The sequence below is a fragment of the Nicotiana tabacum genome, chromosome 14, assembly GCF_000715075.1.
Source record: "Nicotiana tabacum cultivar K326 chromosome 14, ASM71507v2, whole genome shotgun sequence".
In the NCBI taxonomy this organism is placed as follows: Eukaryota; Viridiplantae; Streptophyta; class Magnoliopsida; order Solanales; family Solanaceae; genus Nicotiana; species Nicotiana tabacum.
In genome coordinates, this window is record NC_134093.1 from 9,787,073 (window position 1) to 9,813,551 (window position 26,479).

At 39.8% G+C, this 26,479-nt stretch overlaps 1 long non-coding RNA gene across 1 annotated transcript; it reads right to left on the bottom strand.

Annotated features, from left to right (window-relative positions):
- Nucleotides 1-13,131: 13,131 nt before the first annotated feature.
- Nucleotides 13,132-16,438, bottom strand: LOC107777699 (uncharacterized). The gene is made up of 5 exons (XR_012698869.1): nt 15,256-16,438; nt 14,950-15,153; nt 14,688-14,840; nt 14,508-14,592; nt 13,132-13,283 (listed from the first exon to the last, which is right to left on the bottom strand). It is a non-coding gene; the product is annotated as an uncharacterized LOC107777699 (long non-coding RNA).
- Nucleotides 16,439-26,479: the final 10,041 nt, after the last annotated feature.

Consider the following 26,479-nt stretch of genomic DNA (forward strand, 5'->3'; position numbering starts at 1 on the left):
AGCTTGAATTGGGGTGTGGTTTGTGATTTTAGCATTATTTGATGTGATTTGATGTTTCGACTAGTTCCGTATGATATTTTAGGACTTGTTGGTATATTTGGTTAAGGTTCTAGGGCCTCAGGTGAGTTCCAGATGGCTAACAGATTGGATTTCGGACATGGATTGCTGTTGGAAATTTTCCGATGCCAGTTATGGTTTCCTTCTTCGTGTTCACGAGGGGAGTCTCGCGTTCGCGAAGAGAAAATTTGGACTAGCACATTTTGTGCTTCGCGTTCGCGATCGAGGGCTCGCATTCGCGAAGGGGAAATGGTCGGAGAGCATTTTCGTCTTCGCGAAGGGCAGCTCGCATTCTCGAAGGCCAAGCTAGGCAAGGCATCGCGTTCGCGAGGCACTGACCGCGTTCGCGAAGGAGAAATGTCTGGGTAGAGAGTTTAAGTTTAGAAAAATGGGACTTCTTCCCATTTTCCATTTTTACGAATTGGAGCTCGGAGAGAAGCGATATTCGGGAGATTTTCAAGGAAAACATTGGGGTAAGTGTTCTTAACTCAACTTTGGTTAGATTACCCGAATCCATCGTTGTTCTTAACATTTAATTGGTGATTTAAGTTAGAAATATTTGAAATCCCTCTTGGATAGATTTGAGGATTTGAGGCTCGAATTGTTATCGGAATTTAGTCATTTTGGTATGGTTAGACTCGTGGTTGAATGGGCGTTCATATTTCGTAACTTCCCCAGCCAGAACCACTTATGCAACTCCACACCTCGACCAAAACCTCGCTGGTGCGGTTACACCAGATGGTGAGGATACGCACAACTGGATCTGATGATCAGACACCCGCACCCCTTGTTGGCACCGCAAGAGGCCGGGGTCGGGGCAGAGGCCGAGGAAGACCACGTGGTGCACCCAGAGCACCTGCACAAGTTGCTGCAGCAGAGCCACCAGTAGCTCCAACTGGAGAGCAGGCACCTGAGCGCTTGTTACTACCCCTACACTTCAGGAAACTCTTGCCAAGTTTCTGAGCATGTTTGGCACTCTAGCTCAGGCCGGGTTAATTCCACTTGCTCCTGCCACATCTCAGTGTGGGGGAGGAGCACAAACTCCCTCTGCTCGTACCCCAAAGTCACAAGCTCAAGTTGACCATTCCCAAGAGGTTATACAAGTGCAGCCAGTTGTCCCAGTTTGGCCCGAGGTTAGGGCAGCAGTTTCAGAGGGGGAGCAGCTCAGGCTCGAGAGGTACAAGAAGTACCACCCTCCCACATTCAGCGGTTTAGCTTCAGAGGATGCTCAGGGTTTTCTTAAGGAATGTCACTGTATCCTCCATACCATGGGCATTATGGATTCCAGTGGAGTTTTTTTCACAGTATTCTAGCTTAGAGGAGCGGCCTACCAGTGGTGGCGGGCATATGAGTTGGATAGTCCGGCTGAGGCAGCTTCAGTCTCACTTCGACTCAATTTTCAGAAATGTTCTTGAGGGAGTATGTTCCTCAGAGACTTAGAGATACATGGAGTGCAGAGTTTGAGCAGTTGTGCCAAGGCTCTATGACTGTGTTAGAGTATGCGGTCTTATTCAGTGATTTGGCTAGGCATGCACCAGCCTTGGTTGCTACTGTTCGAGAGCGGGTCTGCCTATTTATTGAGGGGCTATACCCTAGTATCAGATTCATTATGGCTCGAAAACTGGAGATGGACATCACATACCAACATGTGGTGTCAATTGCTAGGAGATTGTAGCGTATGCAAACTCGGGAGAGAAAAGAAAGGGAAACTAAGAGACCCTGAGATTCTAGTCGACCAGGCCCAAGCCAGTCCAAGCAGCCACGTCCTTCAAGGGATTATTTTGAGTGTGGTGACACTCATCATATCATAAAGGATTTCCCCAGACTTAGGAGGGGTGCACCTCCATAGATTTCTCAGGCCCCGCCTATTCCACAAGGCCCTCAGGCTTCTCAGGCCATGATCACTGCACCAGTTGCTACTCCACCTGCACAGCCAGCTAGAGGTGGAAGTCAAACAGGTAGAGGTCGCCCTAGAGGGGGAGCCCAGGCCAGATATTATGCCCTTCTTGCTAGGAAGGAGGCAGTTGCATCTGATTCTGTTATCACTGGTATTATTCCAATCTATCATAGAGATGCATCAGTCTTGTTTGATCCAGGCTCCACTTATTCTTATGTGTCATCTTACTTTGCCCCGTATTTGGGCGTATCTCGTGATTCTTTGAGTTCTTCTGTTTATGTACCTACACCCGTGGGTGAATCTATCATTGTTGACCGCGTGTATCGGTCGTGTTTGATTGTTATCAGTGATTTTGAGACTAGAGTTGATTTATTATTGCTCAGTATGGTGGATTTTGATATTATTTTGGGCATGGACTTGTTGTTGCCCTATCACTTTATTCTTGGTTGTTACGCCAAGACGGTGACGCTGGCTATGCTAGGTCTACCATGGCTAGAGTGGAGAGGTACCTTGGATCATGTTCCTAGTATGGTTGTTTCATTTCTTAAAGCCCAACTAATAGTTGAGAAGGGGTGTGATGCGTTACCTGGCCTATGTGAGAGATATTAGTGTTGACACTCCTACCATGGAGTCAGTTCCTGTAGTAAGGGATTTTCTTGATGTATTTCCAGCGGATCATCCGGGTATGCCACCCGATAGGGATAATGACTTTGGTATTGATTTGTTATCGGGCACTCAGTCCATTTCTATTCCACCATATCGTATGGCCCCAACAGAGTTGAAAGAATTAAAAGAACAGTTACAGAAGTTACTTGATAAGTGCTTCATTCGGCCCAGTGTATCGCCTTAAGGTGCTCCTGTCTTATTTGTGAATAAGAAGGATGGTTTTATGCGGATGTGTATTGATTACCGCCAGCTGAACAAGGTTACAGTGAAGAACAGGTATCCATTGCCATGTATTGATGGCCTATTTAATCAGCTTCAAGGTGCCAGAGTGTTCTCTAAGATCGACTTGCGTTCAGGCTATCATCAACTGAAGATTCGAGAGCCAGATATCCCAAAGACTGCTTTTAGGACTCGGTATTGTCATTATGAGATCTTTGTAATGTCATTTGGGCTAACCAACACCCCGGCGGCATTTATGTACTTAATGAATACTGTATTTCAGCCCTATCTTGATTCTTTCGTCATTGTGTTTATTGACGACATTCTGGTGTATTCCCGGAGTCAGGAAGATCATGAGCAGCACCTGAAGATTGTGCTTCAGACTTTTAGAGAAAAGAAGTTATATGCAAAATTTTCAAAGTGTGAATTCTTGCTTGATTCAGTGGGATTTTTGGGTCATATAGTTTCGTGTGAGGGATCAAGGTAGATCCGAAGAAGATTGATGCAGTGCAGAGTTGGTCCAGACCGTCCTCAGCTACAGAGATCCGAAGTTTCCTCGGATTGGCATGGTATTATCACAGATTTGTAGAGGGTTTCTCTTATATTGCTACACCTATGACCAAATTGACCCAAAAGGGTGCTCTGTTCAGGTGGACCGAGGAATGTGAGGAGAGCTTCCAATATCTCAAGACAACTTTGACTACAGCCCCAATATTAGTATTACATACAGGTTCAGGGTCTTATATTGTGTATTGTGATGCGTCGCGTATTGCTCTCGGTGCAGTGTCGATGCAAGATGGTAGAGTGATTGCCTATGCGTCCAGACAGTAAAAGGTACATGAGAAATATTATCTGTTCCACGACCTTGAGTTAGTGGCTATTGTTCATGCCTTGAAGATATGGCGGCATTATTGGTACGGTGTCCATTGTGAGTTCTACACCGATCACCGGAGTCTACAACATCTATTTAAATAGAAGGATTTTAATTTGCGGCAGCGGAGATGGTTGGAGTTGCTTAAGGATTATGATATCACCATTCTCTATCATCCCAGGAAGGACAATGTAGTGGTTGATGCCTTGAGTCGTAAGGCGAAGAATTTGGGCAGCTTAGCATATTTACCGGTAGTAGAGAGGACTTTAGCCTTGGATGTTCAGGCCTTGGCCAACCAGTTTGTTAGATTGGATGTATCCGAGTCGAGCTGAGTTTTGGCTTGTGTGGTTTCTCAATCTTCTCTTCATGATCGTATTAGGGAGCATTAGTATGATGACCCCCATCTTCTTGTCCTTAAGGATACAGTTCAGCACGGTGATGCCAAACAAGTCACTATTGGAGATGACGGTGTATTACGGATGCAGGGCAGGTTATGTATACCCAATGTAGATGGCTTGCGTGAGTTGATTCTCCAGGAGGCTCACAGTTTGCGGCACTCCATTCATCCAGGTGTTGCAAAGATGTATCAGGACTTGAGAGAGCACTATTGGTGGAGGCGGATGAAGAAAGACATAGTAGAATATGTAGCTCAGTGCCTAAATTACCACCAGGTGAAGTATGAGCATCAACGACCGGGTGGATTACTTCAAAAGTTGGAGAATCCAGAATGGAAATGGGAGCGGATCACTATGGATTTCGTTGTTGGGCTCCAACGGACTCAGAGAAAGTTCGATGCAGTTTGGGTGATTGTAGATAGATTGACCAAGTCAGCTCATTTCATTCATGTGGTTACTACTTACTCTTCGGAGCAGTTGGCTCAGGTTTACATTCGCGAGATTGTTAGGCTTCATGGCGTATCGGTAACTATCATCTATGACCGGGGTACACAGTTTAAATCACGGTTCTTGAGAGCCGTACAACGAGAGTTGGGTACTCAGGTGGAGTTGAGTATGGCATTTCACTCCGTACAGCCCAATCTAGACAAAAGAGTTATGCGGATCGAAAGGTTCGTGATGTTGCATTCATGTTTGGTGGGAGGGTTTTGCTCCGGGTTTCGCCTATGAAGGGTGTTATGAGGTTCAGAAAGAAGGGCAAGTTGAGCCCGAGGTATATCAGACCTTTGGAGATTCTTGAAAGAATTGGAGATGGAGGTGGCTTATAGACTTGCACTACCACCTATTCTCTCTACAGTTCATCCACTGTTCCATATTTTCATGCTCCAGAAATATCACGGCGATCCATCTCATGTGTTAGACTCCAGCTCAGTTCAGTTGGACAAGGATCTATCTTATGTTGAGAAACCAGTGGGCATTTTGGACAGACAGGTTAGGAAGTTGAGATCAAAGAGCATTACTTCAGTAAAAGTACAGAGGAGGGGTCATCTGGTTGAGGAGGATACTTGGGAGACCGAGCATGATATGCGCAATTGTTATCCTCATCTTTTCACCACTACAGGTATAAATCTAAACTCGTTCGAGGACGAATATTTGCTTAAGAGGGGGAGGATGTAACGACCTGGCCAGTCGTTTTAAAAGTTGTAGCCATGTACCCCTATTTACTGCTCATTCAGGTCTTTATAACTGTTATGTGACTTTCTGAGGTAGTCGGTTCGGGTCCGGTGAGATTTTAGAATGAATTGGAACACTTAGTTCCAAAGTTTAAAACTTAACTTGAAAACGTTGGCTGGATGTCGACTTATGTGTAAATGACCCCAGAATATAATTTTGATGCTTCCAACAGCTTTGTATGGTGATTTTGGACCTAGGAGCGTGTTCGTAATTTTATTTGGAAGTCCATAGTTAAATTAGGCTTGAAATGGTTAAAATAAGAATTAAGTTTGGAAGTTTGACTAGGAAGTTGATTTTTTGATATCGAGGTCGGAATCCAGTTCCGAATTTTTTATAGCTCCATTATGTTATTTATGACTTGTGTGCAAAATTTAAGGTCAATCAGACTTGATTTGATAGGTTTCGGCATCGAATGTAGAAGTTGGAAATTCTTAAGTTTCATTAAGCTTGAATTGGGGTGTGATTTGTGATTTTAGCGTTATTGGATGTGATTTGAGGTTTTGACTAAGTCCGTATGAGGTTTTAGGACTTGTTGGTATTTTTGGTTGAGGTCCCGAGGGCCTCAGGCGAGTTCTGTATGGCTAACAGATTGAATTTCGGACTTGGAATGCTACTGGAAATTTTCTAATGCATTTTCTGGTTTCCTTCTTTGCGTTCGCGAGGGGAATCTCGCGTTCGCGAAGAGGAAATTTGGACTGGCACATTTTGTGCTTCGCGTTCACGACCGAGGGCTCGCGTTCGCGAAGGGGAAATGGCCAGAGAGGATTTTTGCCTTCGCGTTCGCGAAGGCCAAGCCAGGCAAGGCATCGCGTTCGCAAGGTTGCATTTGCGTTCATGAAGGGCAATGTTTGGCAGCACAATTTTGTGCTTCGCGAACACAAGGCACTGACCGTGTTCACGAAGGAGAAATGTTTGGGCAGGGAGTTTAAGTTCAGAAAATGGGACTTCGTCCCATTTCCTATTTTTGACTAATTGGAGCTCGGAGAGAGGCGATTTTCGGGAGATTTTCAAGAAAAACATTGGGGTAAGTGTTCTTAACTCAATTTTGGTTCGATTACCTGAATCCATCGTTGTTCTTAACATTTAATTGGTGATTTAAGTTGGAAAAATTTGAAAACCCTCTTGGATAGATTTGAGGATTTGAGGGTCGAATTGTTATCGGAATTTAGTCATTTTGGTATGGTTAGACTCGTGGTTGAATGGGCATTCATATTTAGTAACTTTCGCCGGATTCCGAGACTTAGGCCCCACAGGCAAAGTTTGGGTTATTTTCGGATTTTTATTGAAAATGTATTATTTTCCTATGGAATTGATTCTATTAATTTGTTGACTGTATTGAATTAATTATGACTAGATTCGAGCCGATCGGAGTCGTAAAATCGAGGAAAAGGCATACTACTTGACTAATTGAGTGCGGTTTGAGGTAAGTGACTTGTCTAACCTTGTGTGGGGGAAACTTCCCTTAGGATTGGTATTGATATGAAATTGTTGATGTGTTGAAAGTCGTGTACACGTAGGTGACGAGTGTATACACGGGCTAAATATGGAAGATTATGTCTGTAAATTATGTAAGAGCATTGTTTCATATTAATTAAATTATTTTATTCTGTTATATTCATCATCATTAATATATTTTCGTATTTTAAATTTGCTTGATATGTTCCTGCTAAGTGTTTTACCTGTTTAGTTGAAACTCCGTTTCTTTTATTCTGTGCATTACTTGAAAGATGGATTTCTTAATTTAAATATTATTAAAAATAAAGTATTTTTCATTTAAAATTTTGATATTTAGACAAGGTGTTAAATTAGTGAAATATTATTTTTGTTTAATATTCTTTTTGAGATTTTCGTACTCATTGTGATGGAGCCGTGAGCTCTTTATTATGGAAAATATTGTTGTTGATTTATTTTGGCATGAGTCGTGAGCTCTTTATTGTGAAAATAATATTGTTGTTGATTTATTTTGGCAAGGTAAAATATTTGGGCACTTGAGGTGCAAATTGTGATATATTTTGATATTGATATGCATGCGGTGATATACATTGGGTGTTGAAACGCATGCGGTGAGATAAGGGTGGCTTGATACACGTGGCTAGTAGGGGAACTACTAGAAGTCATGTGGTGTGATAAGGGTGGATAAAACGCGAGATGCTATTTTGGAAAAAAATGATTTCTTTAAAATTGATTGTGAAGGCTCCCGCGGTGATATAAGGAAATGAGATATTGTGAATTTATTTATGATTTGGGACTACGAGGCGGTACCTTGGGAGTGCCGTTGTTGATATTTCTTTATGACTGCATTTGTCTTTGATCATTGTTGTGATTTTCTTTAAGTTGTAAATTTCTATTTTCTTTCCACGAGGTATTATTTGCCCTTATTTTGTGTAATTAAATGGTGACATACTACTTGATTCATTCCATTGTCATTTTATTTTTATTATATTGTTAAACATTTCACCATGTCCTTTATTATTTCTAGTAGGGCTTGACCTGACCTCGTCACTACTCTAACGAGGTTAGGCTTGACACTTACTGGGTACCGTTGTGGTGTACTCATACTACGGTTCTACACATTTTTTTGTGCAGTTCCAGGTACCTCCTACCAGCCGAGACATTAGTGAGTTACCTGTGTGCGGAGACTTCGAGGTATAGCTGCCAGCGTCCACAGACTCCGGAGTCCCCTTCTATCCTTATTATATTGTTTCCTTATTTTATTTACACCTTGATGTATAAAGGCATTGAAGATAAATTCTTAGAAACTCGTGACTTATTTCTACTGGGTTTTGGGAGTTATAATTATGTGAGTTTGCAAATTTATTTATTTCATATTTCTCTTATTATTCTGCATTGATGGGCTTACCTAGTCTTAGAGACTAGGTGCCATCACGACATCCTACGGAGGAAAATTTGGGGTCGTGACAGGTCGCCAAGGAAGAGACCAAATAGCAATCCCCGACACCCGCCCCGACCGAACCAGAAAAGCAGGGGACGAGTGAGGACGACGACTACGGAGTTCCCTAACCCAGTGATTCTGATGCCACCAAATCAACAATCAAGGAACTGGAGCAAGTCATATTGATCGAGCACCTGCCCGAACATAAGGTATACATGGGCACGAGGTTACGTCCCGAGCTCAAGAAAAAACTCGTTAACTTCCTTATAGCTAACACAGATTGTTTCGCTTGGTCCCACCATGACATGACAGGGATCCTGCCGGAAATAACTACTCACAAGCTGAGCTTGGATCCGAAGATCCACCGGTCAAACAGAAAATGAGGCCTCAGTCCGAAGTCAAGCATGCATTCATCAAAGACGAGGTATCTAAACTCCTTAAAATAGGATCCATTCGAGAGGTTAAGTACCCCGATTGGTTAGCAAACGTAGTAGTAGTCCCTAAAAAGGGCTTGAAAAAGGCATGCCCCAAGGACTCTTTCCTTTTGCCCAATATCAATCACACGATCGATGCAACGGCCGGCCACGATATCCTCAGCTTTCTCGATGCCTATTCCATGTAAAGCCAAATTCGGATGGACCCAGGCGACCAAGAAAAAACGTCCTTCATAACTAAGTACGACACCTACAGTTATAACGTAATGCCATTCAAACAAAAAAAATTCCGGTGCCACTTACCAATGCCTAGTAAATTAGATGTTCGAAGAGCAAATAGAAAAATCAATGGAGGTTTACATTGACGATATGTTTGTTATGTCCCTGCGAGCAGAGGGCCATTTGAAACATTTGCAGGAAACCTTCAACATATTGAAGAAATATAATATGAGGCTGAACCCGGAAAAATGCGCATTCAGAGTCGGGTCTGAGAAATTCTCAAATTCATGGTGTCTAACCTGGGAATCGAGATCAATCCAGATAAAATCGAGGCCATAGAGGACATTACAATGGTGGACAATGTCAAGGCCGTTCAAAGGCTAACTGTGTGCATAGACGCTTTGGGTCGATTCATTTCAAGGTCCTCCGACAAGAGCCATCAGTTCTTCTCTCTATTGAAGAAGAAGAACAACTTCTCATGGACCGCGGAGTGTCAACAAGCCTTGGAAGAACTCAAGTGGTACCTTTTGAGCCCGCATTTGCTTCACACTCTGAAGGCGGACGAGCAGTTGTACCTGTACTTAGCGGTATCCGAGATAGCGGTAAGTGTTGTCCTAGTTCGGGAAGAGGAAGGAATGTAATTTCCTATCTACTATGTTAGCAGGACTCTAGGCAAGGTTGAAACTAGGTATCCTCACCTGGAAAAATTGGCGCTCACTTTCTAAGCGCATCTAGGAAGTTAAAACCGTATTTTCAGTACCATCCCATATGAGCCGTGACTACTTACCCCTTGCGGAACATAATACATAAACCCGAGCTCTCGGGACGGTTGACCAAATGGACCGTGAAGATCAGCGGGTACGATATTGAATATCGACCCCGAACCACCATCAAATCTCAAATTTTGGCGAACTTCATGGCCGACTTCACGCCGGCCCTAATACCCGAGGATGAAAGGGAATTGTTGTTGAACTCGGGGACTTCCTCCGGAATCTGGACTCTCTTTATGGACGGTGCCTCAAATGCAAAGAGGTCCGGACTTGGCATCGTGTTGAAGCCATCGATGGGTAATGTAGCTAGGCAATCTATTTGAACTGTAAAACTCACTAACAACGAGGCCGAGTATGATGCCATGATTGCAGGGCTCGAACTGGCTAAAAGCCTGGGGGTCGAGGTGATTGAAGCTAAGTGCAATTCCCTCATTGTGGTGAACCAAGTCAATGGAACGTTCGAAGTCAAAGAGGAACAAATGCGAAGGTACCTGGATAAACTATAGGTGACGTTACATCGGTTCAAGGAGTGGACCTTGCAACATGTACCTCAGAATCAAAACAACGAAGCCGATGCTCTTGCTAATTTGGGATCGTCGGTTGATGACGATGAATTCAACTCGGGAACGGTCGTGCAACTCATGAAATCGATATTGAAAAAAGGCCACACCGAGATAAACCTGACAAGCTTAACCTGGGACTGGAGAAACAAGTATATAGATTACATGAAGACCGGGAAACTGCCCTCGGATCCTAAAGAACCGAGAGCTCTCTCCACAAAGGCGACTAGGTTCAGCTTGTTTGAAGACAACACCCTATTCAGGAGAATGTTCGATGGCCCACTCGCCATATGTTTGAGACCATGACATACCAAATATATTTTGCGGGAAGTTCACGAAGGCACCTAGGAGAACCATTCGGGTGTCGAATCGTTGGTTCGTAAGATAATCGAAGTCGACTACTAATGGATCGACATGGATAAAGACGCAAAAGCGTTCGTGCGAAAATATGACTGGTGTCAGAGGTATGCACCAATGATTCATCATCCTGGGGAGCTACTACATTCGGTCTTGTCACCCTGGCTATTCATAAAATGGGGAATGGATATCGTCGGTCCCTTGTCACGGGCACCCGGTAAGGCTCAATTTATATAATTTATGACTGACTATTTTCTAAATGGGTGAAAGCCGATTTATTTGAGAAAGTCAGGGAGAAAGAAGTTATTGATTTTATTTAGGACCACATAATATGCCGGTTCGAAATGTCGGCCAAGATCGTGTGCGACAATGGAAAAGCAGTTCATCGGCAGTAAGGTGAGTAAATGTTTCGAGGACCATAAGATCAAAAGGATCCTATCAACACCCTATCACCCTAGTGGAAACAGGCAGGTGGAGTCTAAGAACAAAACCATAATCCAAAATCTTAAGAAGAGGTTTACCGAGGCCAAAGTAAAATGGAAGGAAAGTTTGCCCGAAGTCCTATGGGCGTATCGTACAACCTCAAAATCTAGTATCGGGGTCACCCTATTCTCGTTGGTCTACGGTGCCAAAGCACTAATACCGTCAAAGTAGTAGAAACAAGTCTCAAGTTCCGATATGCGACCGAAGAGTTAAACGACGAGGCCATGTGCACGAGCCTGGAACTGTTGGACGAGAGGTGCGAAGCCACCCTTGTCTAGTTGGCCGCCCAAAAAATAACGGATCGAAAGGTATTATAACCGGAGAGCCAACCTCTGACACTTTAATATCGGGGACTTGGTGTTAACAAAGGTGACACTAAACACCCAGAACTCTAACGAAGGGAAGCTGGGACCGAATTGGGAAGGTCCATATCAAATTATCGAGATCACCGGCAAAGGATCATACAAACTCGAAGCAGTGAACGGTGAGAGACTACCAAACAACTGGAATGTAGCCCATTTAAAACGATACTACTGTTAAGGTACGACCCCATTCATTCTTTTATTTACATATATTACGAATTGGATTGATGCTTGCAGGCAACGACCAAAGGATGATGCAGCTTTTAGGCCTGAAAGCACGCGTTGCACTCTTTTTTCCTTGAACCGGTTTTGTCCCAAATGGGTTTTCTGGCATGGTTTTTAACGAGACAATGGTAGATCGTGCTAACTTAGAATTGAAGACCGGTTATAAACCGGAGTCGAGGATCACATCAACAGTATCCGATCCCTCTCTACGATCGGCCTCGAATACTAGGGGCCATCACCCTCGAATAATTACTTTAGCAAGGAAGAAAACTTTGTTCTTGAACAGTCGGGGCTCGATGGATAGGATTTATTGTAATGGCCAAACGGTCAAGTGAACCGTGCCCACATAGATCACTTGAGCCATAACACGAAGCTTGTACACATTTGCAATCTTGTATGTTGCGCACAGAAATGAACGAAAGTTTCCACCTTACGGATACATATTTTGTCCCTTAAGACTTTACATTTTGTTCTTTAAGGATATTCACTACAACAAAAAGGGGCTTTAGCGGCAATACAAAATGGCTTTACCGGCTATTGATGTTTCACCGCTGAAGTCGGGGTCGGCAAAGGCTTTAGCGGCCATTGTAACAAAAGCTGTTAAAAGGTATGGTTATTGCTGCTAAAAACTATTATCTTTAACGGCTATTGTTTGCGGCAATTATAATGACTGCTAAATCCAATCCAAAACGAATAATTATACTCCTTTCGCATCCATTTATATAGCCGCTAAATTTAAAATAATTATCGCTAAAATTAGCATCTTTAACGATAATTGTTGGCGGAAATTATAATGGCTGCTAAATCCAAACTAAAATGGCTAATTATACTCCTTTAGCATCCATTTATATAGCCTCTAAATTCAAAATAATTACTGCTAAAATTAGCATCTTTAATGATAATTATTTTGTGGCAATTAAAATGGCTATAGTATCCCTTCTAAGAACATCTTAGAATCAAGACAGAGGCTTCATTTTGCCACCTATGTAGTAAGAAAAACTTTGAGTTTGACGTTGAATAGCCATAGTGAGTTCATCACCAGTGGCATAAGCAGAGGAGGCATATGCGGTGGGGAGAAAGGCAATTTACCTCACTTCTTACAATTCCAGTTGAACCCGCAACAAAGCCAGCATTGCTTTCGTGGGATCAACTGCTCGTTTGCGATATAGAACTGGATTTTTTTTTTTGGAATCGAGCGAGATGATATGCTGAAACGGGTGCTAGCTTGAAAACCGTCGTAGAACGAAGCAACACTGTGTGAAAACATCTTAATTTGTCCTTTTATCATCCTACTTTATAACAGGTATATCCAACTAAATTAGCACTACAAGTCACAAGCTGTAATAGCAATAGTTTAGCCAATAATAGTTACTACATCCATCCAGAATATGATCCAATAATTAAATATATTAATATTAATTCAAAAAAACATAATATATCTCATTAAATCTTAACAAAAGAAAGTACTAATAAAAAATATTAATGTCATAGCAACTTAAAATAAACTTATATTGTTTGAACTAAATAACTAATGTCATTATATAACTAATCCAGACAAATAATGATGTTCAAATGATTTTCGCACTTTTCATCATTTTGAAATCTTCCACCCGCTAAATTATCGAACATTAGGGTGTATGACCTGAAATTATAAAATAACTGTGTCAAAAGATGAAATATAATGTGAAAAAATATTCTTTTTCAGCAAACACCCTCACCTAACGTATATAAGCAGAAACAACTAGATGTATCTATAAGCGAGCAAAATGGATGTGCAAACAATTAAAGACAGTTTCTTTCTTTGTTATGGTAGAGAAGAAACAAACAAAAAATTCAAAAGTAGAGTATTAGCTTGGAGAAGTAAAAAGAAGTTGCACGCCAAGTTACAACAACGACAACAATAACAACAAGCAAATATCATTAGCAAAGGACAGAAAAATAATACTAATAATGTATGAACCGGCAACGATAAAAGAAACCAAAGACCCATAAAAATATGTTCTTCAGAAGCAAGAATAAAAAAAGTTCCAAGAACACTCTTTCTTTCTTCACATACGAGGACGGCAAGAATAACGGAAGTTCCAATAACACTCTTTGAGCCAACCAGGCAAACCACTTTTTTTACTAAAAAAATAATTTCCTTTGTACCAACACACCCGAAATCTTTCAGTGTTAAGAACAGAACGAATGCAAAATTACAAGGTAGATTAAAAGAAATAAGTTACTACAACTTGATCCTATAATAGGAAATAGAAAGCATCATGGATTTCTTAAATAAGCATGCGACATATACTTAAAATCTAGAAAAACCAGCTATCATCGTTTCTCTTTACCTCATTATTACTATACAGATAGACAATCTATTGAGGAACTGCATAAATATTCTAAAACCCAGTGAAGCAAACTTGGTTGAAGGTTTAATATGATGTTAATCAATCCAATGAACTCCAGTAGAAAAGGCAGGTTCGGTGAAAGGCCAAAAGAAGTATCAAGTTGACTATAGCATTTGCAGAGAGAAATACTAGAAAACTAAAGAATATTTGATGCCTTAGTCCCGCCATTCTCACTTTAATAAAACCACCCCAAATGATCATCATGGAGATAAATAAATAAGACAAATAACCCCTAATTGAAAAATAAGTGTAATTCCTATGACACTTGAGTAATTGAAAATGACGACCAATCTACGTCCATATTCTTTTGGAATGATGTAGAAATTTTGCAATAGTTATGACATCAACACTAGGAAAAGAAAATATATAAAAGTAAGAATCATCCAAGGTAAGCCCAAATACAACAATAAAGTAATAAAAACCGAAGGAGGAAAACTCAAACAATAGCGATGAAGGACAAAGATGAGTAGTACCGTGAGAAGGTTGAGCATTTTCAGTAACATTAGGTATCTTTGATATTTGTGGTACTTGTTCATATCCACTGTTGGCGTCAGGTATCTAATAAATATTAACATGTTAGGTAACGATACTTTTATATGATAAAAATTTCATTAAAAATATTTAAAGCTTATAAAATCGAGTTACTTGTTCACCTGAGGTGCCATTGCTACTTTGAGGCATAGATGCATTAGGAGCATATTTGCGCATGAATTGTCTCATTTGGAGCAGTTCTAATTGCATCTTCTCCTGATTTTGTTTCATCTTATTCATTTCTTCATTTTGTTTCTCCGTTAACTCGATTATCTCTGTCATTGAAATATTAAAATGATATCTTATAAATTATAAATATAAGTTGAGAATAACTAAAATCAAAACGCTATGAATATGAGCTAGGAGAATTTTCAAGGTTGATACCTTAGCTTTATCAGAAAGCCAATAAGAGACAAGACTACTCCATTGATCCCTTGGTATACGACTTGGTCTATTTTTTAGCAAAGCGTCTTTAGTCTTATATTTTCGCATATACTCACTTTTAAATCCGGACTTGTAATCTTTCCCTTTCTTTCCTAGTGACTTTAAGATTCACGCTTCTCCACATTTTGGGATAGAGAACTTCTTCTACAAAAATAAAAGCCAACATTTAGAAGATAATATCATGTATAAAAGATTGAGCATGTTCATATAATAATAATAATAATAATAATAATAACTTCTCCATACCCTTACAAAATCTACCAATTTCTTCTTTCCTCGTTGTCAAAATTTCTCCAATCATCTACATGTAGAGGTGTTAGTTCTGAAGTTCTGGAAATAATTCCTAGAAAGCTAGCAAGCTTTCGACCCTCTTTCCCAATAGCTTGGTTACGATTATTAAACGGCACATCAACGGTCTTTTCCGGCGGAAGTTTTTAAATATCTTTTAGTAAAGTAGGCCCACAAACTTTTTTTGCTTCTGAATTACCTAAAATGAAAAAGATCTGAATCATCTTATGACATCAAAAATTATAACTCCAGATACTTTAACATTACGCTACAGAAAGAGACTAGCAAAGCAGAAATATAACTATAAATGTCACAACAATGTCAAGGAATTACAACAAAGTACTCATATTGGAACTGAAGTTAAGGTTGTAGGAAATCAAGAATCATCACATGAAAAGAAGCAAGCAACTGATCCTAATCACGAAGTTGTGTTAGTTTCAATTCTCCAAGTCTTCACAATATTATCGGAACTTTCTATTTCATAAAAATGTGGTTGCATGTGTTATATTTGTTCTCTGCCACCACTAGACACACCTCTTCAGTTAATTGGAAAAGAATCAGTTATACAATTATATAGATCAATGTTTGAACCACCTTACCGTCCTAAGAATCTATATATATCTATAATTGAGGGTCTAAAAAAGGTGACTTGGCACCTTTGATAGGCCAGGAAAAAGATTTATCTATTATCTCTTTTTTTAAGATTTATCCTCTCATTTTAATACAACACTTAATTCAAAAAGGCACCTTTTCTGAATACTCAATTACATGTACTTCCGTTAAGAACAATGAAAGAGGAATAAAAGCGTCGTTTCAAAATGCAAGCCACAACTCCGTCTTTGCGCCGTTTCAAAACACAGGCCATAACTCCGTCTTTTTTATTTCCCCAATTTTAAAGGTAAAGTTGGTATAAAGAGAGTGTGTGCAAAGGCTCATCTCTCAGCCACCATTAGGATTTCATTTCTCCATGCATTCAGATGGATCTTCCGCAGCTTTTGTCACCCAGGAGGAGGATGCTGCGTTTGCAATCTAAACCCAACCTCCGATTATTCTTATTACCTCTCTGATGATGATGATTTGCCTGAAGATCATCGCCTTGCTCTTGAACAAATTTGGTTGAACTACCACCATCAAACTGAAGAATCCAATGTTTGCTCCCTTTCTTTCGTTTTCCTATTAAAGTTCTGTCATTCAATTTTTGGTCAAGCCTTTGATTCATGTGCTTTATTTATATGTCATGGATTTATACACGTATTTTTTTGCTTACCGCTAATTGTAAAGCCTATGATTCATCTAATGCTAATATAATAAATGTTTTGATTGTAACGAAAAGTATCACTTTATGTAACGATGAATTTGGTGTGGTCGTGTCGTTACCTTGCTTTTTTTCCTCATCCTGACATTCCTTTTTATTAAATAATCCTATTTTATCCTTTACTCTATTTTTTTATATAATAATTATATTCTACCTTTTACCTTGCTTTTTCTTTGTAATATTGCAAGTTTATTCTTCATATTGTGGGTATGACATTATAAAATGATGACAAACGATACAATCTATCTAAATATTTTATTCTCAAAACAATACAATACGATATATTATGAAACAATATGTAACAACTATTCAAACGATATGATACGATAGGTAACAACCATCCAAACAAGCTGTAAAAGCCTCTTATTTCTATTCCTTTTCCCCCCTGATAATAGGTTTCATTCTCCATGAAATACGATTTAGACGAATGTTTGTATTCCTATGACATTATTTTACTTTCCTGTATTTGAATTTATTTATTTTAATTGGATAGATTTGTCCAATTCCATTATAATCCCTCTTCTTTCTTCCAGTTTGGCGGATAGGTTTCATCGTTGTTGGCTTGTTTGACAGGGTTTTGAATTTGTTGACTGTCCCGGTCCGACTGTTCCAATAACACCATATCTGGATTTCAAGTTCCACAACGACTATGGGGTACTGATTGAACTGGCTAACTGTGCTATCCAAGAGTATAATGAGAAAGAGTGCAATGTATGTATGCCCCTATACATCTTTGCTTTGTGTGATTTTAAGTCTCCCTCGCCCGGACTCTTCGAGTGATATATGTTGACTCTCCCTGCATGTTTTCAAGTACAAGTTTTTGAAAATTGAGAAAGTGAATTTTATGTCGTCTTGAACTTTTGTAACAACTTATTTTTATATTGCTGTTTATTTTTGGTTATATTTTAATAGTGGCTTAGGGTTGCATTATTAACAAAAAAATCTTCATTCTCCGTGTCTCGGTTGGATGCGACATACCGTAATTATCTTCAGAAACAGGTCATGTGGATTCAAAGGGTGCATATATGAAGTTTAACAGCTTCAAATAATTAAATTTATATAATTATGGGTTAAACTTAGTTAACAATAATATTTCTAGATGTAGCTTTCGAGGGTGCAATAAATATTAGATGGATTTTGTCGAATAGTGATAACAATAGGCAATAGCTATTTCAAAAAGCATGAGCAATAATATAGCATTTAATAGCAATAAATAACAATATATGATATTTAAGTAAATAAGATGAATGATTCACCCAATAAAGGATGAACTAGATGGTTGTTCCTCCTGACAATGATGAGTGACAGATAAAACCTTGAATGTTCGAGTTATTCTCGGATTAGATGGAAAAGTATGGAATAATATAGACAAGAATCTCAGTGAAAAGGTGGTGTTCGTATCTTAGTAAGAGAGAGAGAATCTTTTTGTCAAAGTGTGTTCTTACAAATGAATATCACATGCCCTTATCATTGTCTCTTTTTTCTATATATATGGGACATGTTCCTAAGAAACCCTAATAGTACATGTGTATAGAATATTCCCTTTTAATATCCTATCTTGACAAACTAGCCGTTATAACTCTTATCATCAATATTCAATCTCGACCTCGACCCTTGTAGACATCTCGACTATGGCTCATGTTGACAATTCGGCCAAGGACTTTGTTGCTTCTTGGGTCGCTTTGACTAACCTCGACTCGAGAATCCTTCCCATAATATTATCTTGGCTTAGGTACTCTAGAGATAGATTTTGCCATACAGTTAATCCCTCCGCTTATTGAGACTGGCTTCAGGCGGGGTCGATGAGCGGATTTGCTCGTTATGGTAGAAACAATTGAGCGAGCAGTTCAGATCGTGGTGGTCATGGTGAGTCGGCAACGTGGCCCTATGCGGACCACCTATTTCAAAACTTCTCGATTTTCTCGATCGGTTTGTTGGATTTGGACTATCCACAAATTAAGATGACGTCATGTGTCATTGTGACACATTTTCCCAATGCGTTGCTTTGTTTCTCGTGCGTCCTTTGATTGAATCTGCCACTTTGGTTACGGCGCCAGTAATGATGAACCATTTTCGGTTTTGGTGCCCAGGTTCTTATAAATAGATGTGCTAGGGTGTAATTTTGAAGTTTTAGACCTTCTACTCTGAAACTCCATATCTCTTTCTTTCTTCTTTGTGACTTAACACTTTCTGTTCCAGATGCTTTCATTGTTTTCGATTCTTTACTGCTTGATACTCTTTTTCTTCTGATAAAACATGACTAACGTACCTTCCGAGTCTACTGAGGGAAGTGAGCCAGTCCCTTTAACGATGGTGCTCCCTCCTCATGAGGGGAATGCTCCTGCCGCCGTCAAGGATGGAGGCTTCCCTTTGGTGGAGGAGATAATTCCTCGCAATCCTGACATCAGGTCTGATTTCTCGAAGTCCACTGATGTTGACCCTAGAGCCTTTCAGTCAGTGATGACAGATAAGGAATTGGGAGAACTTAGGGGTAAGTACGGCATCCCCGATCACCTCGAATTAATCCCGGTTGGGTGGGATACGATGCAGGTTCATCATCCTAGATACTGTGCCTTCTACGCCTACCCCTTCCAAGTCGGCGACACTCTACCTCTCCTTCCGCTGGCGGAGGAATTTTGCCATTATTACGGCGTCTGCCCAGCCCAGCTCGCCTCATACCTCTACAAGCTTACAAGGATGCTCACTAAATTTGTCGAGCTGGCTGGGGTCGAGCTCTCACTTTGGCATTTGATACACCTATTCGCCCCTAGCTTTTACAGGGGACAATGTTAAACCGTCGCCACCGAGGAGGCAAGTGCCTGGTGGTGAAGATGGATGATAATGCTAATCGCCAAGTTTGGTTAAACTACTTCTTCGTTAGAAACGAAGACGTGGTAGCCAACGTCCATGGTTGTGGGTTCTGATTTATGGTCCTCTCCCCTCTCTTATTTTTATACAGCCAAGACCTCACCTCCTCCTCTGGTTGAAGATATTTCGAACTGGGTTAGTCGGCTCCTCACTCATATTGTGGGGATCCGTGAGTGGCCGAACTTCTTCAAGAGATTTGGGTCGGCTCCTCTTTCGACTGGTAAGTCCCTAGTTTAACTATTAAAGGAAAGAGCAGCACCAATAAAACTAGACAAGAACTTTCTCTGTATGTCAACACTGCGGGCAGACAAAACTGTTGAGCAGCAATAATATTTTTGAGAAAGATAACAAACTGTATTCCATTAGCACAACGGCAGTGCAAGAGCCATATTTACAATCCACAAAACAAGCATAAAAGTTCCCTAGTTCATCTTACAGGGATTCTATGATGTTTAACAGTGATTCTACTTCTTCTACCAACTCCTCTTTACATCAAAAGTAAAATAGAAGCAAATAATTCATCTCAATATATAGTTTTTTGTTGTGTTCCAAATTCATGAAGTTCACTAATTCAATAGCAATTAACACGAACAAGCATCACAGATATGCATTATCATTTGGAGATCATAGTCCAAATTACTAGGAAGAACAAAAGAATGAGACTACTAAGAGCTTTTATTGATTTAAGATGTAACTTCACAATTTTCTGGTGAGCCATCCACTGAGACTTCTTTTTAATATAGAAAATGAACGCTATAATCTAATTTTATATATAACCAGATTGTAATACTATAGAAACATTACCCGAATCGTCATCATGTTAAATCTCAGTGCCACCAGCAGAACTATTCAACTCATTAGAGTGACCATCATGTGTTTGGGCTTCAGAGTAGTTCTGACTATCCATCAAGTGCTCAATATATGGTTGGGCCTTAGAGTAGTTTTGATCATCCATCAAGTGCTCAATATAAGGTCTCACATCTTCATCATCGTCTTGTTCAATTACCAATCGGTTGCGACCTCTAGTTTGCATAGTTCCTTTTCCAAAATAAAGAAACTATCTAACTGTATTAAATTATACTATTACCATATTAACTCCAACCAATCAACAGGTCACATGCAAAATTAGAGGAAGCATCTTCCTCATCTCAAGCTATGTAAAACAAATAAATAGCAATTCGTGCACACAAGTTCAAGAGATAAAAGGTGTTGATGTACCAGCAAAAATAATTGTCCAATGATAATAACACCTTAGCATATTCCAATATAATGGCTACAATAAGCAAAATATAAGTAAAAGAAAGCACAAAGAATTCACTCAACTCAACTAATAATCAACCAATACAAACATAAAAAATTCATAGCTGACTAACATGCATCTTCAATAAAAATGACTTAAATTGAAACAAAAAAAAGTATATTTATTCAAATTTCTGCATTAAGAAAAATCTCTAGAAGTTCTTAAATAATACTTGCAAAATAATATTTTATAATTACCACCTATCTTATTCATAATCACTTTCATTTTCAATGTCATTTCCTCTCTCAACATTAGCTTCACCATCATTTGGGGAATCTTGCCATATGTGTTCCTATGAATCTCTATCCCATCGACACCACTTCTTATCCAATCATTATACTCATCTTCTGAAACATGAGCATTTTCTAATAGAGCTAAGTCAGTGGCATTACTCTGCATTGATGACTCAAAATGCACACTTTGTTCCTCTCCCATATCAAAAATGTCTCAAGGTTTAATTAACCTAGGGACAAACCATTCATGATCTTGAGAATCTTGCACAAATATTACTTGTTGAGCTTGTTCTGCAAAAATAAAGGGCTCAAGCGTGAGAAATTCACAAGTGTAAAACCCAAGTCGTCTTCCTTAACTCCTCTACCTTTGGTTGCATCGATCCAGTCGCACTTAAATAAGACAACCTTAAATTCTTCATAGTAGTTTAACTCCACAATATCATTCAATCTACCATAATATTTGATATTTGCAGACTTTGGAGTATTGTCACTTGTACTTGCATAACTTTCAGTCTTTGAAACGAACATAACACCACTATTTTGTGTCTCCTTAAACTCTTCACTTTTCTTCGTTCGAAAACGATACCCGTTATTTACATCGAACGCATTAAATCTTTTCGCAATGAAACTCGACCCTTGTGAGATGTTAGATGTGGCTTCCAGCTCCTTCACCTAACCAAATATAAAGGTAAAACTATAAATGTAGATATGTCTACAAGGACAATAATTTAACGTAGACAATGACTTAGTCACTTATTTTCTCCTTGAACCACTCATAAAATGTATCGAAATGCACACAATCAAGTTGTTGTTGTGTCAAACTATTGGGAATAAACTCCCACAGAAATAATATTTACGGTACTAAAAGCGAAATAATAACATAGCACCGAGATACGGTAATTAACAAAAATAAAAGAGTGATAACGACACCAAGATTTTTACGTGTAAAACCCTTTTGAATAAGGAAAAAAACCGCGGCCCCGAGACGAGCAACTAATATCACTATAGCAAGGAATTTTATATTTTGTAGATCCGAGTAAAATACTCAAAATATCACTACAACACTCAAAACAAAATAACCCTCTTTTGATACTCCCATCTCACTACAATATCGTTCACTCTCTATTTTTCCTCTACACAGTCTATTTCTCACAATACCTGAGAAATACTCTCTGCAACTATTGTGTTGCTTCTCTTTCTGTGTGATGAAATGAAGAAGCCGAAACTCTCCTTTTACAGGAGAAATAGCCTACCTCTTCAACCAATCAGAATGAAGGATTGGTTGAAAATTTGCAATGCAATTTTTTTCTTTCTTCCGCATAACAATTTGACATTTTCCTTCTACATCCTACCATTTTTTGACAATGCAAAAGAGAATAGCTGCTTGCCAATCAAAGGAAGAAAATTGTCTTCCTTAATTTATGGGATGGACCCTACAAATCTCCCCCTCCAGTCCCATTCACCTGAAGGAGTTAGCACTGTCTTCTATTTTGAGTGCATGCCGACAAGTTGTTTGCATAGCTCGAACTTATCTCTTGGTACTACCTTGATCAACAAATCAGCAGGATTTTCACTCGTGTGAATCTTTTTGACCTGTAAAGATTCGCTCTCCACTTGCTCACGAATCCAATGATATCTCACATCTATATGCTTTGTTCTTGCATGGTACATGGAGTTCTTGCTCAAGCCTATTGCACTTTGATTGTCACAATAGACGATATACTCATTTTGATGCAATTCTAGCTCTTGAAGAAATCGCTTGAGCCATACCATCTCCTTGCCAGCTTCTGTAACGGCAATGTACTCTGCTTCAGTTGTTGAAAGTGCAACACACTTCTGGAATTTAGACTGCCATGATATAACTCCCCTGAAAATGTAAACAAATATCCAGTAGTGGATTTTCTGTTATCAATGTCACATGCCATATCAACATTTGTATAGCCCTTCAAGATTGGATGAGATCCTCCAAAGCACAAATAATCTCCTGTGGTACCTTTCAGGTACTTGAGTATCTACTTGACTGCTTCCCAATGTTCCTTTCCAGGATTTTCAAGGAATCTGCTAACAACACCAACTGCATGGCAATATCAGGTCTGGTGCATACCATTGCATACATCAAGCTTCCAGCTGTTGAAGAATAAGGAACTCTAGCCATGTTTCCTTTCTCCTCCACACTTGTAGGATACATCTTCTTGCTCAACTTTAGATGACTAGCAAGATGTGTGCTGAGTGGCTTAGCATTCTTCATGTTGAAGTGTTCCAGTACACGTTCAATGTACTTCTCCTGAGACAGCAATAACTTTCTGCTTGTTCGCTCTCGAACTATCTTCATACCCATAATTTATTGTGTTGGGCCCAAGTCCTTCGTATCAAATGACTTGGACAAATCTCCCTTCAACTTTGTAATCAGCCCCTTGTCTTTTCCTACAATTAACATGTCATCCATATACAACAACAATATAATAAAGTTATTTTCAGAAAATCTTTTGAAGTATACACATGGATCAGAATAAGTCTTTGTGTAAGTTTGACTTTTCATGAATGAGTCAAAATTCTTGTACCACTCCCTTGGTGCCTGCTTCAACCCATAAAGACTCTTATTCAGTTTGCACATTATGTGTTTCCTTTCAGCTACTTCAAATCCTTCTGGTTGCTCCATATAGATCTCCTCTTCCAAATCTCCGTGAAGAAATGTAATTTTCACGTCCAACTGCTCCACTTCAAGATCTAGGCTAGCTGATAAGCTCAAAATTGTTCAAATAGAAGTCATTTTGACAACATGTGAGAAAATTTCATCAAAATCAATACCTTTCTTCTGCTCGAAGCCTTTTACCACCAATCGAGCTTTGTATCTCACCAGCTTGCCATTTTCATCTTTCTTGAGTTTAAAGACCCACTTACATTTGAGTGGTCTTTTACCCTTTGGAAGTTCAACCAGCTTGTACGTGCCATTTTTCTGCAAAGATTCCATCTCCTCTTGCATGGCTTTCATCCATTGGTTTTTTCTGGATGGGACATCACCTCCTTAAGACTTTCTAGCTCCCCCTCATCACTGATGAGGACATACTCCGTGGAAGGGTACCTGCATGACTCTACCCTTGGCCTTTCTGATCTTCTCAGAGGTTGAGGTTGTTCTTCTCCCTGAGTGGGGTGATCCACTTGCTCGACATCATCATCAAATTTCTCCCCTGCTCGGCAACCTCGTCGGTCGTACTTTCTGCACTTGTGGGATTATTAGAAGTAGAAGGAATAGTAACAAGGTTAGGAATAATACCATTTTTGGCCTTCTCTGGCATATCATCAGCAGTTCCAACTTCACTTTCTTAGAAGACTACATATCTGCTTCTGATGACCTTCTTCTTTACGGGATCCCACAATCTGTATCTGAATTTTTCATCTCCATATCCGATGAATATGCAAGGAAAAGATTTATCATCCAGCTTTGTTCTCTGCTCCTTTGGTACATGTGCAAAAGTTTTACAACCGAACACCTTCACATGCGAGTAGGACACCTCCTTGTTGGTCCAAACTCTCTCTGGGATGTCAAACGCCAACGGAACTGATGGACTCCTATTGATCAGGTAACAGGCTGTCTGAACTACTTCACCCCAGAATGACTTAGGCAGTTTAGCCATTCTGAGCATGCTTCTCACCTTCTTCACTATGATGTGGTTCATCATTTCGGCTACGCCATTATGATGTGGGTTCCAGGAACCGTATTTTCATTTTCATGTCTGATCCCATGGCTCGAACAGTACTCTTCAAATTCCCTTAAAGTGTACTTACCTCCATTGTCACTTCGAAGACGCTTTAGCTTTTGGCTTGTCTCCCTTTCCACCATAGCATGAAACTTTTGAAAAATTTGAAACACCTGATCTTTGGTTTTCAAAATATAAACCCATAATTTTCGTGAAGTATCATCAATAAAAGTAACAAAATATTTATTACCGCCCATTGATTCAATTTCCATTGGACCACAAATATCAGAATATCAAATCAAGTATATTTAATATTCTTTCAGACGATGTCTGAAATGAGACTCTACGCTGCTTACCAAATAAACAATAGTCACAGGGTTTTACCATTGTACCTTTGGCATAAGAAATGAGTGATTTCCTAGCAAGAATCTGCAATCCCTTCTCGCTCATATGACTCATTCTTTTGTGCCACAACTCTGCAGAAATCTCATATTGTGCCGAGTTCAATTCACCTTGGCATATTTCTGCATTTGTCCAGTACAAAGTGCCATGAGCAACTCCCTTTGCAATCACCAATGATCCCTTGGTGAATCTCCACTTTTGATTTGTAAAATAGTTCTCGTATCTATCTCGGTCTAAGGCAATTCCCGAGATCAAGTTCATCCGTAAATCAGGTACATGTCGCACGTCCTTTAGAACTAATGTGCATCCGACATTTGTCTTGATACAAATGTCACCAATTCCCGCAATCTTTGAGTAACTTGTGTTACCCATTCTCACAAGGCCGAAATCACCTGCTACATATCTGCAAAAAAGATCTCTTACCAGTGTGGCATGGTAAGATGTCGATGTATCAACCACCTATTCTGAGTCTGGACCTGATAAGTGCATGCATTTATCTTCCTCGTTTATATAAGGGACAACATTATCATTGTTTTGCACCATGGCGGTTGTGTTGTCGTCATTTTCTGGCCACTAATTTCACCTTTGCCCTTCCTTGGATTTGGGCAATCTCATTTGAAATGACCTGGTTGATCACAGTTGTAGCAATTTCTAGCTCTTGATTTGGATCGGTTCTTAGACTTCCCACGAGCTCCGAGTCTACCATAGTTGCTCGAACTCCTTTGATAAACCATGCCTTTACCTTTTGTGATGAGAGCATGTCCTTGATTTTCAGGCATATTTCTCATCTTCTTATTGAGTAAAAGAGCCGATGTGACACAACTCAATGGTAGTCTTACCGTGCAGGATGGTTGTTGCCAGATTATCGTACGAAGATGGCAACGAGTTCAACAGCAAGATGGCTTTATCTTCTTCCTCTATTTTCACTCCGAGATTGGCGAGCTGTGTGATTAGTCCGTTAAACATATTTAAATGTGACAAAAAATTTGTACCTTCATCCATGTGTAGGACGTATAGCTGCTTCTTCAGGTACTAATTATTTGTTAGCGTTTTGGACATGTATAGGCTTTCCAATCTTGCCCAAATGCCACGTGCGGTGTCTTCATCAATGATGTTATTTACCACATCATCTGATAAGTGCAACCTGATTGCACTAGCTGCCCTTTCATCCAAGTTAGCCCAATCCTCAGCTTTCATGGTATCAGGCATTTTGGCATCAGCATCTAGTACCTTGTGTAATCCATGTTGGATGAGCAGATCTCTCATCCTTCTTTGCCATGTTGAGAAACCACTATCTCCGTTAAATTTTGCTACCTCGTACTTTACTCCGGACATTTTTATTTTTCACCGAGTATAGTACTACCGA